The sequence below is a fragment of the Astatotilapia calliptera genome, chromosome 2, assembly GCF_900246225.1.
Source record: "Astatotilapia calliptera chromosome 2, fAstCal1.2, whole genome shotgun sequence".
In the NCBI taxonomy this organism is placed as follows: domain Eukaryota; kingdom Metazoa; phylum Chordata; class Actinopteri; order Cichliformes; family Cichlidae; genus Astatotilapia; species Astatotilapia calliptera.
The window spans coordinates 5,009,230-5,024,552 of record NC_039303.1 but is presented as its reverse complement, the minus strand read 5'-3'; the positions used below and the strand labels follow the sequence as shown (position 1 = coordinate 5,024,552).

The window sequence follows — 15,323 nt, the reverse complement described above, 5'->3', positions numbered from 1 at the left end:
CCAGTGACAAAATACTTGGTGTATTGGAAAAAAAAAAAAGAAGCATTTTTTGCCAGATGTGGGGACATACACGCAGCTACCAGGGTAGCTCTGGGAGACAGTAATGTAGTCTTGTAACTCAATCTCTGAGCACACCACTGAATGGAGAAATGCAGCTTCTTTGGCTCATAGTCTGTCATTTCTCTGCTGTGACCTTTTTCTGATTAGAGACTGCACTGATCCCGGAGCAGTCATTTGACCAAGAGCAGAACAATGAAAAGACAACAGTGTGATGATTTGTTTTCATTTATGGTTATGGCATAGCAGTAGAGGTTGTAGACGGCAACTTTCAGTATATTATGTCATATCAAAGCTGGTGAACTGATACTATTTACAGTCTCGATTTAATGATACTTCAGTACAGATTTTTTATTACGTAAACAACTGGAAGCATGGGCAAATCTTTTTCTTGTCTTATAGCTGTTGTTCTTTTGGGAAGGAGACAATTTTATATTGCTAGCTTTGATTAGTGTACCTGCATACATCAGTGAAACCACATTTAAGAAATGCCCAAGCACTTAAGTAAATAATTTAAAAGATAAGCTCTCCATGTAACACAATAACTTGTAAATATTGTAGCCTTACACAGTCACACTGGAAGTAAATAAGTTATACTAAAAATACCTCCAACTTTAGCTAGTGCATTGCATGCATAAAGAATGAAGAATGGCAGTTTTTATTTTTCCACTGAATTGCAATGCCACCACTCAAGAAGCAGTGAATGGCACAGTATCTTCTTTTACTCCCGGGAAAAGGGCCTCGGACACATTCTTTGAGCTATCCCATGGCTTAACAACCATAACAGTTGGGAAATTGATCTCTTCAGACTTTGATTATCTCCATAACTCTATATAAACAGATAGGACATGGTTGCTGCGGTTTTTAAAATGACCAGGGGTTCAATCTGCCATCATGAACCTGTCAGCTGTGTGTTGGACAGCGATGGCCACAAAAATTGAAAGCTTATGCTACTTGAATCCAAGGCTACAAACATGACTTACCACAAACATAAAATGGGCCTTAGAATTTTGTCAGGTTATCACAGGTTTCTTATCAAGGTCAGGAAAAAACGTTTTGTTTTTTGTTTTGTTTTTTTAGACTGAAACCTGTCAATTCTCGCGTGATTGTACTAATAATTAAAAAAGCACCATACAATACAAAAATTGCATTCTCCTGGATGGGAGGGACCTTTTCTGTGATGTTTAACAGAGGGAAAAATGACAACAATGAAGGGCAATAGGACAGAATATTTCATAAAAGCAGACACCTTGCAATTCAAGAGCCTTTTTTGTGAAACTAGCCGTACTAATCTTGTTTGAAAAATGGGGTGTGGAAATTTTTGCATACCTGGTCTTGATAACAAGCTTGCAAAAATGAGTGGCACAGTGGGTGGAAATGTGTTAAAAATAATGGAGTGAGCACAATCTATTTCTGCCCTAGTGTGTTCCTCACGCTGCTACACATAAACCAAATGAAGCATTTCTATTGATTGTCACTTCCTTGGATTCCAGTGTTTGGGGACAGGAGTGTGGGGATCTCCTACTATCAGCTGATATGGCTCATTGCTCATCATGGACTAATAAAGAGCTTTGCTGGTACCATTGTGCATTCTCTGTGGCTGGTGACAAACTAATGACAAGCCTTAAAAATGCCTTTACAATAGAAACAATAAAAGATGGGGAGTCCCAGTTATTGCCTTAGCAAACATAAACCTTCATATGTATTTTTGGAATAAATGAAGTCACTGGGACAGAGTGGTTGGCGGAGGTTGGGGCAGGCTGAAAGCTCAGATAGAGGTCATGATTCCGCTTGACAATGGCTGCTTTATTGCAGATGATATATTCATTTGAACAAGGAATCTGTGTGTAATAGCTGACCTGTGTTTTCTGATGTCGCATAAACCCATAGTAATCTATGTCCCTGTATGTCCCTCTGGAAAAACGTATATTGGACAGAGAGAAGCAATCAATGAATTTCAGAGCACAAATCACCCTTTTGCACAGGGAACATGGAGTATGCCATAGCCAAACACCACCATGACACCAAACACGGCTCTCCTGGCACTCTGCCTTTCATTGGACTTGAACTAATAACTCCTCTGGCCACAGGGGGCAGTCTACCAAAGTTCCTGTCTCCGAGTGAGATGTATTTCACACTTGCTGGTTTAAAATGTTTCTTCTGAGCAAATTTACATAAAATACAATAACAGAGACTATTGTAACTTGTAACTTCAGCCAGAATTCTATTACTTTGTTTTGATTATCATATTATCAAAAGAATGTTTATGAAATTGGGAAGTTCATTACCATGTGAAGGCAATTACCTTCCAAACTACTAAGCATAATATCACGACCTCGAGTTTAGAGGACACGAGGCTGAATTGTTTACATGTTTGCTGACATTTGTTTGTTGCCAGAATAAGCCAACTTTTTTATGAAGGTTTCGGCAAGTACTAACTGTTAACTGTACCTTTGGGTATTCAACATTGGACCACTGCCAACTTATCATTGCATGTTAAAGAAAAAAAAAAAGCTTAGCAGTTAGTTTGTCTGACTTTATGGCTGTTTACACTCTATCCCCATTTACCTCCTTTGAACCCAAGTCTCCACAAAAAGATCACAACATAGGAAATAACAGTGAGGGAAGCAGGGTGAGCTTTTGATGTCAACTACTTTTATTACCTTTATTATTTACGGAGTCATTACAACACTAAACTAGTTTAGTTTAGTGAATTGGTGGAGTGAAGGGAGTAAAATAGTTAGAGTGCAGGTCCTTAGCAAAAAAAGCCCCAGGTTCAGTTTCACGTGATTATTCTTGAGGAAGACACTGAACTCTAACAGGCTATAATGAGAATTCTTAGCTCACGTTAACCCTCTCCATAGAGATCAGAAACTGACCCTGCAGATAAAATCTTGACCTCTGCTTCTTTCCTTTATAGATAATTAGGCAATTGCTTGGTATTAATAATAATCTTCTATCAGCATGGAAAAGGGAAGAATGATTGTGGCATAGAATAAAGAACTGTATGTTGTTTTTGCTGTTTGCGTATCCTCATCACATGTTACAGAAAATTGACTGCTTGAATCATAACATACTGAAAAATGTATTAGTACATTTTGTTAGGGTGAGAGATGGAAAAAAATCATCAAAGATTAAGCAACATGCAGTAATTTATTTTGTGTTGCTTGGATAGCAGGAAAACCCTGAAAAGACTTTAGCTACTTGACTTTATTACCAATATACACATTGTCTCTTTAGTTTTTTTGATGTCTCATCAAAGATTTAGAGATCTGTCAGAAACAGTTCCTGATCCATTCAAACTGAAAATGACAATAACTGCACAATTATTTTACACATGCTGTCATAGCTGGAAATATCTGGCTATAATGAACGTGTTAACAGAAACTTAATTCAATCTGAAAAAAAGGGAGAAAGAAAATTCCCATATGACCAAATCATTATTTTACATTAATATACCTTCAGATACAGAGGAAGAAGAAAAAAAGCAACTTAGTGACAGACAGATACACAGAAAGAAAGACAGAGAGCTTTTTTCCACTACATACATTTTCAGAACACTTGTGATTCTCGATCCCAGCATGCCGTACCCTGCCACTGCCATTACAGATGCTCTAAAATTGAATATAGATTTCAGTGAGCAAGGCTGGTGTGCCCGATGAATCTCAATTTGCTGCTGTCTATATTTCTTAGTCACTACTATGGATAGCTCAGAGGGAGGCAGTGAGAGGCCTATGGCTGCTCCTGCCAAACTGTCAGTTGCAAGTGTCAAATGATGATTGGTTCCTCATAAAAGTCCATATTTATCCCAGTCTAATTCCTGCCTTACATCATTTAATCACCAATATCTACGTTAGAGAGTAGTAAAGGAACAGATAGTGCAAAGATCTGCTTTATTTCACAACAGTGGCAATTTAAGAGAAAAGGAAACCCACAAGATGACAGTTTCTCCGCAGACAAAGATTGTAAGAATAGTTTACAGTAGCTCGAAGGTGGAACAAACGTACCAGAGCTTTCCCAAGGGGAGTGGAGGTGCCTTGCCTCCTGTTTACCTGTCAGTCTATTTACAGCAGGATTTGAAGTACTCATAAAATGAAACAGGACGCTATTGTTCTGCAACTCAGCGCTCTTCTTGTCTTCCCATCAAAATGTTACTTTGTTAGAAGTGCCAATTTTTTAATCAAATTTAATTGAACATAACTGTAAATCTTGCTCTGCAGTTAGTCATCCCTCACATTTATGCATTTAATTTAGTATGAAAATTAACCTACTTTCCTTGCCTTAAGTTTCATAAACCCTTCTATTAGAGAAAGTTTCGTAGGGACTACAGAAAGTGAACCTACTAGGATTTGAGCAAAAACAACAGTAAGACACTGAACTAAATTTTGCAGCAAATTAAGTATCACATTATGTACAAGGGACTATAAGGCGTGACACACAACCTTTTTGGATACGCAATGCTACTTTTTAACAGCTTAATCTTTATCAAATGATAATCATAATTGTGTTTCACTAATGTTGCACGTGTTTTTTTATTCCTCATCGATATCATTCTTAACTTTTTGTCATGGTCTGCGGAGGCAGACCGTGCGGAAATGTGTGTGGTGGACCCAGGAGCGAACACAAGCGAGGATGCAGGAGTGGAGTAAAACAAAAGCGAGCCTTTTATTCTGGCTGATGAAAGGAACAAAACAGAGTGAGGGCAGCATAAGAGTAATAGTTAAACAGAAACCTAAACTGGACATAAACTAAGGAAAAGCTATGGCTGGAGATCCGGAACACAGGGGGTGGTAACACAGACGACGCGACACAGACTACATGAAACACAGAGACTAAATACACAAGAGGGATGATCAGGGGAAGTGGCCACACATGGGAACACAGCTGACACAGATAAACATAACAAGACATGGCAGGAGTAAACAACACTGACGGGAGACTGTCAAAGTAAAACAGGAAGTACACAGGTGCAAACAGGAGGAGAGAGAGAGCGCGGGCATAGTGGGCTGGGGAAACATGGAATGAAACAAGGAGGGGAGATGAGGGCTCACAGATACATAGAGGGGCACACAGGGGATAAAAGTCACAAGGGGAAGTCAAATAAGGAACAACACAACAGGACAACTTAGGAAACATGGCCTAAATAAGGAACGAAATACAAAAATATAAGAAACTAAGAATACTGGGCCCACATGGCCCAGGACCATGACACTTTTAAACTTGTCATTTTAATAATGAGGCAGCTAAATGCCACAAATGCTGTGCTAGGATCAAAATAAAATAATGCAAGAGTAGAGTCACAGCATTAACAATTAATTATTTTTGGAACTGAAACTGAGTAGAAAACTGCTTGCACAAAGTTCAGTCAGATCCAGTCTAATTACTTTGTTTTGTAAAAGCATTTTGCTTTCATTGAAAGAAATGCTAATGTATTCATAACAAAGAAAGAATAATGAAATAGAATTTAAAATTCCAGATCTAATTAGAATTTTGTATATTAATTTATTAAGAACTACATTTTGCAGAGAAGTTCCAATTTGTTTTATGCATTTGTTATTTTATCAACAATAAAGTCAACACTGAACTAATCTAAACCAGCACATACCATGTAGCACAAGCTTGACTCTCTTACATACTTATACACGAGCCTGTACACCTGGAGATACTGAAATGCTCAAAGTAAGGGAAAATAAAATGAATGCATAATAAATACATTCAGATAATAAAAGGTTACTGCAATGCACATTTGGACATAGTCAAAATGACTTATGAAGTTCAAACTGAGCATTAGAATGTGGAAGAAAGGTGACTTAAGTGACAGTGGAAATGACATGCTTGTTGGTGCCAGGCAGGCTAGTATTTCAGAACCTGTTGATCTACTGGGATTTTCCAACACAGCCATCTCTAAGGCCTAAAGGGAATGGTCTGAAACAGAAAATATCCAGTGAGTACCAGTTCTGAATAAAGATGCCTTGCTGAGACCAAAAGTTAGAGGAGAATAGCCAGACTGCTGAAGCTGAAGCAAAATTGGACAAAAGAGGACGTTGACTGATATAATGTGTCTCGCAGTGCAAAATTCAGATTGTAGAGTCAGAATTTGGTGTAAACAACACGGAAGTTTCAGGCTCCTGCTGGTGGTGGTGGTGGTGGTGCGCTTTGGGCTCCTTAGTGCAAATTGAGCATTGTTCAAATGCCACAGCCTATCTGAGGATTGCTATACCTGTTATACATTACACCATCCACCCAAGCCATTATTTACAATCTATCATAAGCTGCCAGAGTAACATTCAAGTGAAAAAGACTAAACCGAAACTAAACTTTTACATATCAAAGTATCACACTCTCACAATACGCTTTTTGTTAAGTACAATTATAGTCTTTTGCACAAAATGTCAAAACATGTGCTCTGCACTGTACATGATTGAATTTTGTTCCTTAAAAATAGAATACAGATAGGAAAAAAACCTTCAGAGTCAATTTCATGATGGCACCAGGGGGTGAAGGAAACAGCAGAGCTTTCTAGTGTAATTAGAGTAGACATGCTACATGTGTCTGTGTGTGTTGCCGCATCTCATTAGGGCGAGGCATGGGCCACTGAGCCAGCTAAGAGGAATGGATAGGGAGCATGTGGCGGTGTAGTTTGCTTTACCACAAACATAGCCTCTCTGCTCTTTATCTTTCTCTCAGGAGTCGCACAGACACCTCTCGAGTCAGGGCCAATCAAAATGGCTTCGCTTGATGCAAAGGCCTGTAAGGAGCCTTTTGTCAAAATGAATGCACAGACACAAAATGGCTTGTCTGTAAATATGTGTATGCACAGTATGTACAAAAAGCACAAACTTCAGGGTACTTCAGAAAATGGAAATCTTATTGAGATACGGCACAAAATGTAAAAGGACAATTAGCTTACGTTTTTAGTTATGTAAGACAATTTGATAATGTCTAAACATTGCATAGACTTATTTGTTTATCAGTGTGGCTTCCAGCCATCTGCTGTACATCAAAGCACAAAAGTTATTTTTCCTCAGCACAAATGTATCTCTTCTCTTTTTTACTCTGTTGAATATCCACATCAATACTTATTAAAGAGATAAAACACATGTTTATCTCATTTGTGAGCAGAGTGAATTGTGTTTGGACAAATTAAAGTTACAGTTTAGATTTGTAACTTCTTTAAGTACTGCTTGTGTTGGCTGGTAAAAAGAAAAACAATACCCCTAATTCCTGAAACTACTCATCAAAGATTTGACAAGGTTTAACCAATGGAACCAATTGAGTAGCCCAACCCTTGATAATATGAAATATTATTGCAACAACCCACAGACAGTTTGAAAAATCAAAGCAGGTCTGTTGCAATGTGATTGTTAGGGCTCTAGCAGAGGTGGAGGCACAGCAAAATGTTTTAAATGTGAGCAACATTGAAAGATGATGAAAAATTACAAAATACATTTCTAGTATGCAAAGTTTATAAAGATGACGTTTATAAAGAGCCATAATCTAATATAAAGGGTGAGGCAAAGGAGGGAAATTATGGCTGCAGTACTGTATTCATTAGGTAAAGTCTCTCATAAAGATCATCATTTGGGCCTCAGCACTACCAGTAGGAATGGGAGGAAGGAAGAGCTATTGATATTATAGTTACCGTCAGTTCAGTCAGAGACACTTACAGGAACAGATCTTTTATTAACCAATGTGTATGTATTATGTTATATATTATATAATGCACAGTATATTAAACTGTAGGTCTCTGCGAGGAAGCACTTAATTATTCTGAGCAAGAATTACAATATTGCTGAGAGCTAATCCCTGACAAAAAGTACTATTCCTTCCTGATCCTCAGCAACAGAGTCACTACAATATGCCACCATTAATACAGCAAGCATGTCTTTAGTAATGAGATCCTGTGGTATAACTTAAATAATAATATTCATTGCCCTTAGATAAACAGGAGGTGATATCGTGATATCACATGAAATAATATGTATTTTACAATTAAAACAGTCTCTGCCTAATGTGCTTTCATACAAGATTTCTGTAAAATGCATAATCTACTGTAGAGACTTGTTATACCTTGAACATTAGCCTTACCAATGCAAATATACAGATTTCAAGTTAATATAGAAAGATTCAGAGAAAATAATAGCGCGAATCAAATCACTTATAATCATGTAGAAGCCATGCCTAATGTTTATCATAAATTGAATATGAATAACAGCACAACATTTAGGCTGCATCAACATCAAGCAAGCAACCACAGGAAATTTCAGTCTAGGCTTGAAAAATACATGTGAAAAAGTGTTTCTTTGTTAAACATATATTCTTTTTAACAAGAGGAAGCACTCACGGCTCAGTTATAGATATAGGGGTGGCTGTAGCTCAGGTGGCAGAGCAGGTCAGCCACTAATCAAAAGGTCGGTGGTTCGATCCATGCATGCCAAATCCTTGGGCAAGATACTAACCCCATGTTTGCCTACTAGTGGTGGTCAGAGGGCCCAGTGGCGCCAGTGTCCGGCAGCCTCACCTTTGTCAGTGCGCCCCAGGGCAGCTGTGGCTACAATGTAGCTTGCCATTACCAGTGTGTGAATGTGTGAATGACTGAATGTAGTGTGAAGCGCTTTGGGGTCCTTAGGGACTGAGTAAAAGCGCTATACAAATGCAGGCCATTTACCATATTTGTAACAGAATTATCATCATTATTATTATTATTCAATGAGTCTTTACTGGTTTCAGATTTTCTTTGTTAGTTTTTGCGGCATTATATTTATGACACAACTCTGGTCTGCCGGCATATGAACAAAGCTATAGTTATAGACCATTATAATCAAAGTATCTTCTGCAAAAGTCAGAGGTGTTATGAAAACTCATGTCTGTGCTTGATTTTACCAAACTTGTCACAGCAGAACTGTTCAGACAATGTTTTGTATTTGGCATCATCTATAAAGGAATATATTCCTTTATTGCTTATCTTCCCAATCTGAAGATAAATATTCGGTGTTTACATTTAGTCGTACACAAATGTCTTTATCATCCAATGAGAAAAAAGATCATTAACAAAGTTGTTTAACAATTAATTAAGCGTTCAAATTCAAATTTTATTTGTCACGTACACAGTCATACACAGTACGATATGTAGTGAAATGCTTGGACAACTGCTCGTGACCTAAAGAAAACAAAAAAGGAAAAGGCTATGAATAAGATAGGAAATAAATATGAAAAATTAAAAAGGGTAAGTTCAGATGCATTGTAATGATATTCATGTTAAACAATGGTAATAGGTTAAACCATGTCCATGTAGAGGACTGGGGTGATGGGTGCAATTTAATGGCTTGCATTAACTTCTTGTAGTGCCTTCCACTCACATCTTCAGTTCCCTCATTGTTTTTTTCTACCTTCAGTGGAGCAGACCAACTTCTTAATTGGCATAATAATGTGATTAATTGCTTTCTTGTCACTGGGCCCACTGCGTTTTGCACTGTAAAGAAATATAAATCAACCGTGTATTTACAAGCAATCAAATGGCCTAGATTGAAAAGAACATATAAAAGATGCCCAGCTGTGCAAAGTAATTGGTTCTGCTTTATTAACTGTATATCATTAGTTGAAAGTAAAGCCCTTTGGATTGGAAAGATGAGTTACTTTGACATGCGTTACACTTGTCAACTAAACAGTAAAATAAAACATTGTATAATAATGGGCAAGTCATCGAAATCACAATCAGATTTTATTTTGATAGCTATGTTGCAGATACCTTGAATTGGGTCCCAGCTGTTAGTGCTATAGAAAGTGACAGTGTATACAAAACAATATATTTGGGCATTATATTACACAGAAGCAACAGCATATCTTCTCTACATCTAGATTTCTGTTTTTGTGTTTTTTTATTTTTTGTGTTAACTTTAGCCTTGCATTGTCTAACACAACAATAATCGATTAGATAAATTAAAGACTCAGAAGTGAGTTTAGCAACAGTGGCTTTCCAGTTGATTTTGGACATTACCTTAATGGTGGGTGGAGGGTGTCCGTTCTCAGAAATTAAAGCCTTACATTAAAGACCATAATCTTAAAATTATTTTTACAGAAGTGCTCTCTTTGAAGGTTATTTCTGATTTATTAAATCATAGTGTGCATGCTATTCCATTCCCACCATGAGCTAGTTCTTGCTCTTAAAAATAATCCACTTGCTGATAAATACATTTGAGGTTGTCATTTATCAGTAAAATGGGAAGGCAAACAAACATCTCATTCTCCAATCTGTCCCTTACCATTTCCCATATACAAAATAAAACACCAATTATCTAGACCTGGGCATGGTAGTTAGGAACAAATGCTGATGAAGTTCTGATGTCTATAGCAGCATCCAGGTGCTCTTGCATATTAAGACATTTTATGGTCTCATAATTAAAGAGAGAAGCTAATGGCATGATCAGTGTGCATCTTGATTCCAGGTGGCAAATGGCGTGTTAATGCATCCTTGTGAATCAAAGCCAAGTTTGTTTCAAGGGAATTGCTGACAACTGTCACAGGGTCTGTGGATGACACATTGTCAATGGAAAGTTATTAAATCCACTAATGTACAATGATATACTCAAAGTGTGATTCTGAATTTAAATGATTTTGTTTGTTATAGGCAAAATGAATATACTGGCCTATAGCAAAAAAAACACAATAGAATGGATAATGGGCCTGCGTAGTTGTGCACTGGCCCTATGCAGAGCCTACACACAGTTTTGCAGGCAATTGCCTTCATGTTGTTTCTCTGTACTCTCATGAAGAGGCACTGTCACAGACGAGGGCTTGTGTTGTTTTTGGTCCTTTGGAGATTCATGGAGAAGACCAAACTTATGACAATCTTGAGATCCCTTTCCTGGTGCCTCAACATCCACTCGCATCTTACTTCAGGTGACCTCAATAGGTCACATGATAGGGTGAGTCAAAGTCTCACAATGGTTTTACCTGAAACCACTCGCACCTTGTTTCACCTTGGCCCATGTCATAAGGCACATGTAATAATGGATCAACGGCTGTCTTGGGACAACCACCATTAGGGTTTCAATACCTGGGACTCTCCACCATGATAAGACTGCTATGACCTGGATGACTGAGAGCCTACACAGACAACTTATGACATAAAGCTAGAGTGAAACCGGGTATTAATAACCATGAAAAGTCTCTGCTGCAGCCACAGCGTGTGCTTTTCCTGATTTATCTTTGATTTTTTTTTTTTTTTGCATGTTTCCTTCTAGTAGTAGTAGCTTAATTTCATTCCCTTTCCTTTCCCAGCCCACTATTCAACCAATCGGCATTTGACCTGTACACAGCCTCATCCATATTGTCACACACACATAGGTATGTGTGTGTGTGTTGAAACAACAACAACAACAACCTTTATTTATAGAGCACATTAAAAGCCTAGGCATACCAAAGTGCTTTACATAAAAGAAAAAAATTTTAAAAAATAAATAAAATAATACAGTTAAGAGCATTAATATCAGGCTATTGAGTCCCAAAAGATAAATATCTGTAGGGTAAGTGGCTGTAGCTCAGGTGGCAGAGCAGGTCAGCCACTAATCAGAAGGTCGGTGGTTCGATCCCAGGCTGCATCCTGGCTGCATGCCAAATATCCTTGGGCAAGATACTAACCCCGTGTTTGCCTACTGGTGGTGGTCAGAGGGCCCGGTGGCGCCTGTGTCCGGCAGCCTCGCCTCTGTCAGTGCGCCCCAGGGCAGCTGTGGCTACAATGTAGCTTGCTATCACCAGTGTGTGAATGTGTGTGTGTGTGAATGGGTGGATGACTGAATGTAGTGTAAAGCGCTTTGGGGTCCTATGGACTAGAAAAGCGCTATACAAATGCAGGCCATTTACCATTATTTAAGTAATTCAAATCTTGACTTGATGAATATAAAGTGATTTTCAGAGTTCTGTCTGTACCTGTTCCTCAAGTATCTTTAAGGATATTAAGTTCAGAACAAAAGAGCAAAACAGAACTATGTATAAAAAAGGTTTTTTTTCTCTGAAGCTATTGTCGAAGGGTATTTAACCCTCATCCTAATGACTAGGGTATGTGTAGACCCAAGCCACAGCTTACAATGTTTGTTAGTTGTTTTGTGTGTGTTTTTTTAAATATATAAATCATTTTTCCCCTTTATTTATTTTAATTACTGTCAATGTGTTCTTAATGATATGACATCATTATGTTAGATTTCTGCTTTGATTAGTGGTTTTTAATAATGCAAATGTCATGGGGTCCCCAGGGGCTCCAGTAAAACGCACCCAATTCCACCTGTATAGTTTTAATAGTGAACTATTTATTCAGTTAATGTTTCCCATTGGCCCTATCACACAGTGCTGAGGTAGTTAGGGTACCTCTGCCAGTCATTGTAAAGAAGAAAAGCTCCATTGCTGTCATTCCTGGTGGGTGTTGGTCTCTGTCATGGGTCTTAACAATTTTAATCACAATTCTTAAAGACAGAATTTCTAGGCTCAGTCATGAGGTGGAAGGTGGAGCATGTCAGGTGTGGTGGACTCAGGATCTTTCGCAGATGATGTAGTTCTCCTTGTTTCATCAGGCAGTGACTTGCACTGAGGCCGTTTGCAGCTGAATATGAAGTGGGTTGGATGAGAATTAGCCCTACCAAATCTGAGGCCATGGTTCTCACCCAAAAAAAAAAGAATGGTGTGTGCACTCTGGATCAAGGACAAGTAGCTGCCCCAGGTGGAGGATCTTAAAATTTGTCAATCAACAAGAATAGATTGAATTGTGGATTTGTGCAGCATCTGTAGTGATGTGGACGGTGTGCTGGTCGGTTGTGGTGAAGAGAAAGCTGAGCGTCAGTGCAAAGCACTTGATTTGATCTGCACTCCGGGCCCAGCGAATGCTCGCGACGCAGGGGGAACAAATTTTGTCCGGATACCTACCTTTGCATAACACCTGGTTTGGCAGCGTGTAGCGTGGCTCCACATGCTTTCAGTGTGAACTCCAGACTGCCGACAGGTCTAGCACACAACAGCCGCTCTATCACGTGATGTATACTGCTCCGATGTGCTCAGGTCACTACCTGGGTTCTGCCATGTCACCATGAGATAGCTGAGGTGGTTTGAGTATCTGAACAGGATGCCTTCTGGATGCAATGAAAAAGAAGAGCCTTTAGTATTGTTTGAATGGTAAATGGCCTGTATTTATATAGCGCTTTACTAGTCCTTAAGGACCCCAAAGCGCTTTACATATCCAGTCATCCACCCATTCACGCACACATTCAAACACTGGTGATGGCAGCTACATTGTAGCCACAGCCACCCTGGGGCGCACTGACAGAGGCGAGGCTGCCGAACACTGGCGCCACCGGGCCCTCTGACCACCACCAGTAGGCAATGGGTGAAGTGTCTTGCCCAAGGACACAACGACCGAGACTGTCCAAGCCGGGGCTCGAACCGGCAACCTTCCAATTACAAGGCGAACTCCCAACTCTTGAGCCACGATCGCCCCACTATAAAATATTAAGTTTATTGAGAGATTTAGATCAGCATCAGGCAATTAACCTTTCACTCTGGAATGTCAAAGACTAGCTCATCTGTATTATCAAGAACAGACAAGAAGAGGATTATTATGAATTCAGCAAAATCATCCTTTCAACCCATCAATATTCTGTGGCCATTGTGAGGAACTGGGTTCAGGCTTAACGAGGGGATCCAAGGGATAAATGATCAAAAAACAGGACAGCTATTGTCCTTGAACTCTTAATGGCGTACTAATAGTGCAGGGTGTCAAGAGTGATTTTAACAAGAGTGTCCTGAGTAAAACTTTTATTTAATCTCACTGCCTTTGGACTTGGAGTAGATAGCTCCCTCCTCTCTCTCTCCCTCTCTCATCACCACCACATTAGCAACTCAGACACGCCTATTGCATAATCACTATCCTTTGTGTTTCCTTCTGTAGTTTGGATAAGGGGTCTCATTATAGAAGGAAAGTAGTGAGAAGCGGCCAGTGTTCATTTTGCACCACATGCCGTTTATTAGGAACTTGGAAATTCGAAAGATTCTGAAACAGATACTTGAACAGCAATCCATGTACCCACATGCACGACACAAATCCCAACTTCCAATTTATGTACTCCATATCAAACTGAACATCATAACCAAATGCATTTTAAGAACTATATGTATATATATATATATATATATATATATATATATATATATATATATATATATATATGTGTGTGTGTATATATATATATATATATATATATATATATATATATATATATATATACACACACACACACATCATTGGTATAAACGCAATTTAAAAAAATGGAAAGTAGGTGATGACTCACAGTAATCCCAGATAATCTCATGTCTCTGACATGTAGCAGGTTACCAGCTTTTATCAAACATCTGATTTATGTGTTATTTTGCATCTAGTTAGAGAATGTAAACACAATGGATGCTGTGTGAAATGACTCAGGGTCTGACTCAGTAAATCAAGGCTTCACATTTTTCAGCATGTTAAAACAACACAATTTTTTTTTTATGTCAGTTTAAAAATACCCTGTCTTGGCTCAAAAGTATTAAATCTTTAACATTTTTGTTACAAATCCAAGAATTGTATGTGCACAACCTCATTTGGATGAATCTCCAACCTGTTCTCTCCAAGTACATGAAGTACCGATCACATAAATATGCCACAGACAGGCAAAGACAATTTTAGGAAAAACTGTGAAAGCAATGCTGTTCCTAGGAGATACAAAGCTTGAAACTGAAAATGAATGTAGATTCAGTTCTTTATATGTTGTTATATTTAGTTTTCTCACTACTGGTTAAATGATTGTTGTTGTTTTTAACCCCTACTTTCGGTTTGTGCTTTATTTTTTTCACCACTCATTAAAACATGCTGCATTATGTGACAGTTTAATAACAAAGTCCAAGGCATGATGTATCCACCATCTAATTTGACGTTTGTTGGTTTGTTTAGGGATTTTACTTTGGAAATGTTGACATTCTAGTTGCTGATTGTCACTGTGGTCATAAACTTAGCCATGATTCATGGTTATATTTCGCTATTTTTTTCTAGATAAAACAAGAAAAAAAGGGACGACCACACCAAAAGAAGAGAGAAAAGAACAGGCCATGGCTGCGGGGATGATTGCTTCTCAAAGTGGTAAGCAGCTAGCCTCAAATAGGCTCTGCATACTTTTCACTGCAACATACCTTTCTCTTTCATAGCGATTCTATCTTGATTTTCCACAGTTAATAAAATATGTAAATAT

The 15,323-nt window shown here is 38.4% G+C and overlaps 1 protein-coding gene across 1 annotated transcript in view; it reads left to right on the top strand.

Annotated features, from left to right (window-relative positions):
• The first annotated feature begins 14,909 nt into the window (after positions 1-14,909).
• Positions 14,910-15,323, top strand: part of lingo2 (leucine rich repeat and Ig domain containing 2) — an 80,427-nt gene continuing 80,013 nt past the window's right edge. Inside the window, exon 1 of the mRNA XM_026182363.1 lies at positions 14,910-15,214. The gene's annotated coding sequence lies outside the window, so the exon portion shown is untranslated. The remainder of the gene's footprint in view (positions 15,215-15,323) is intronic.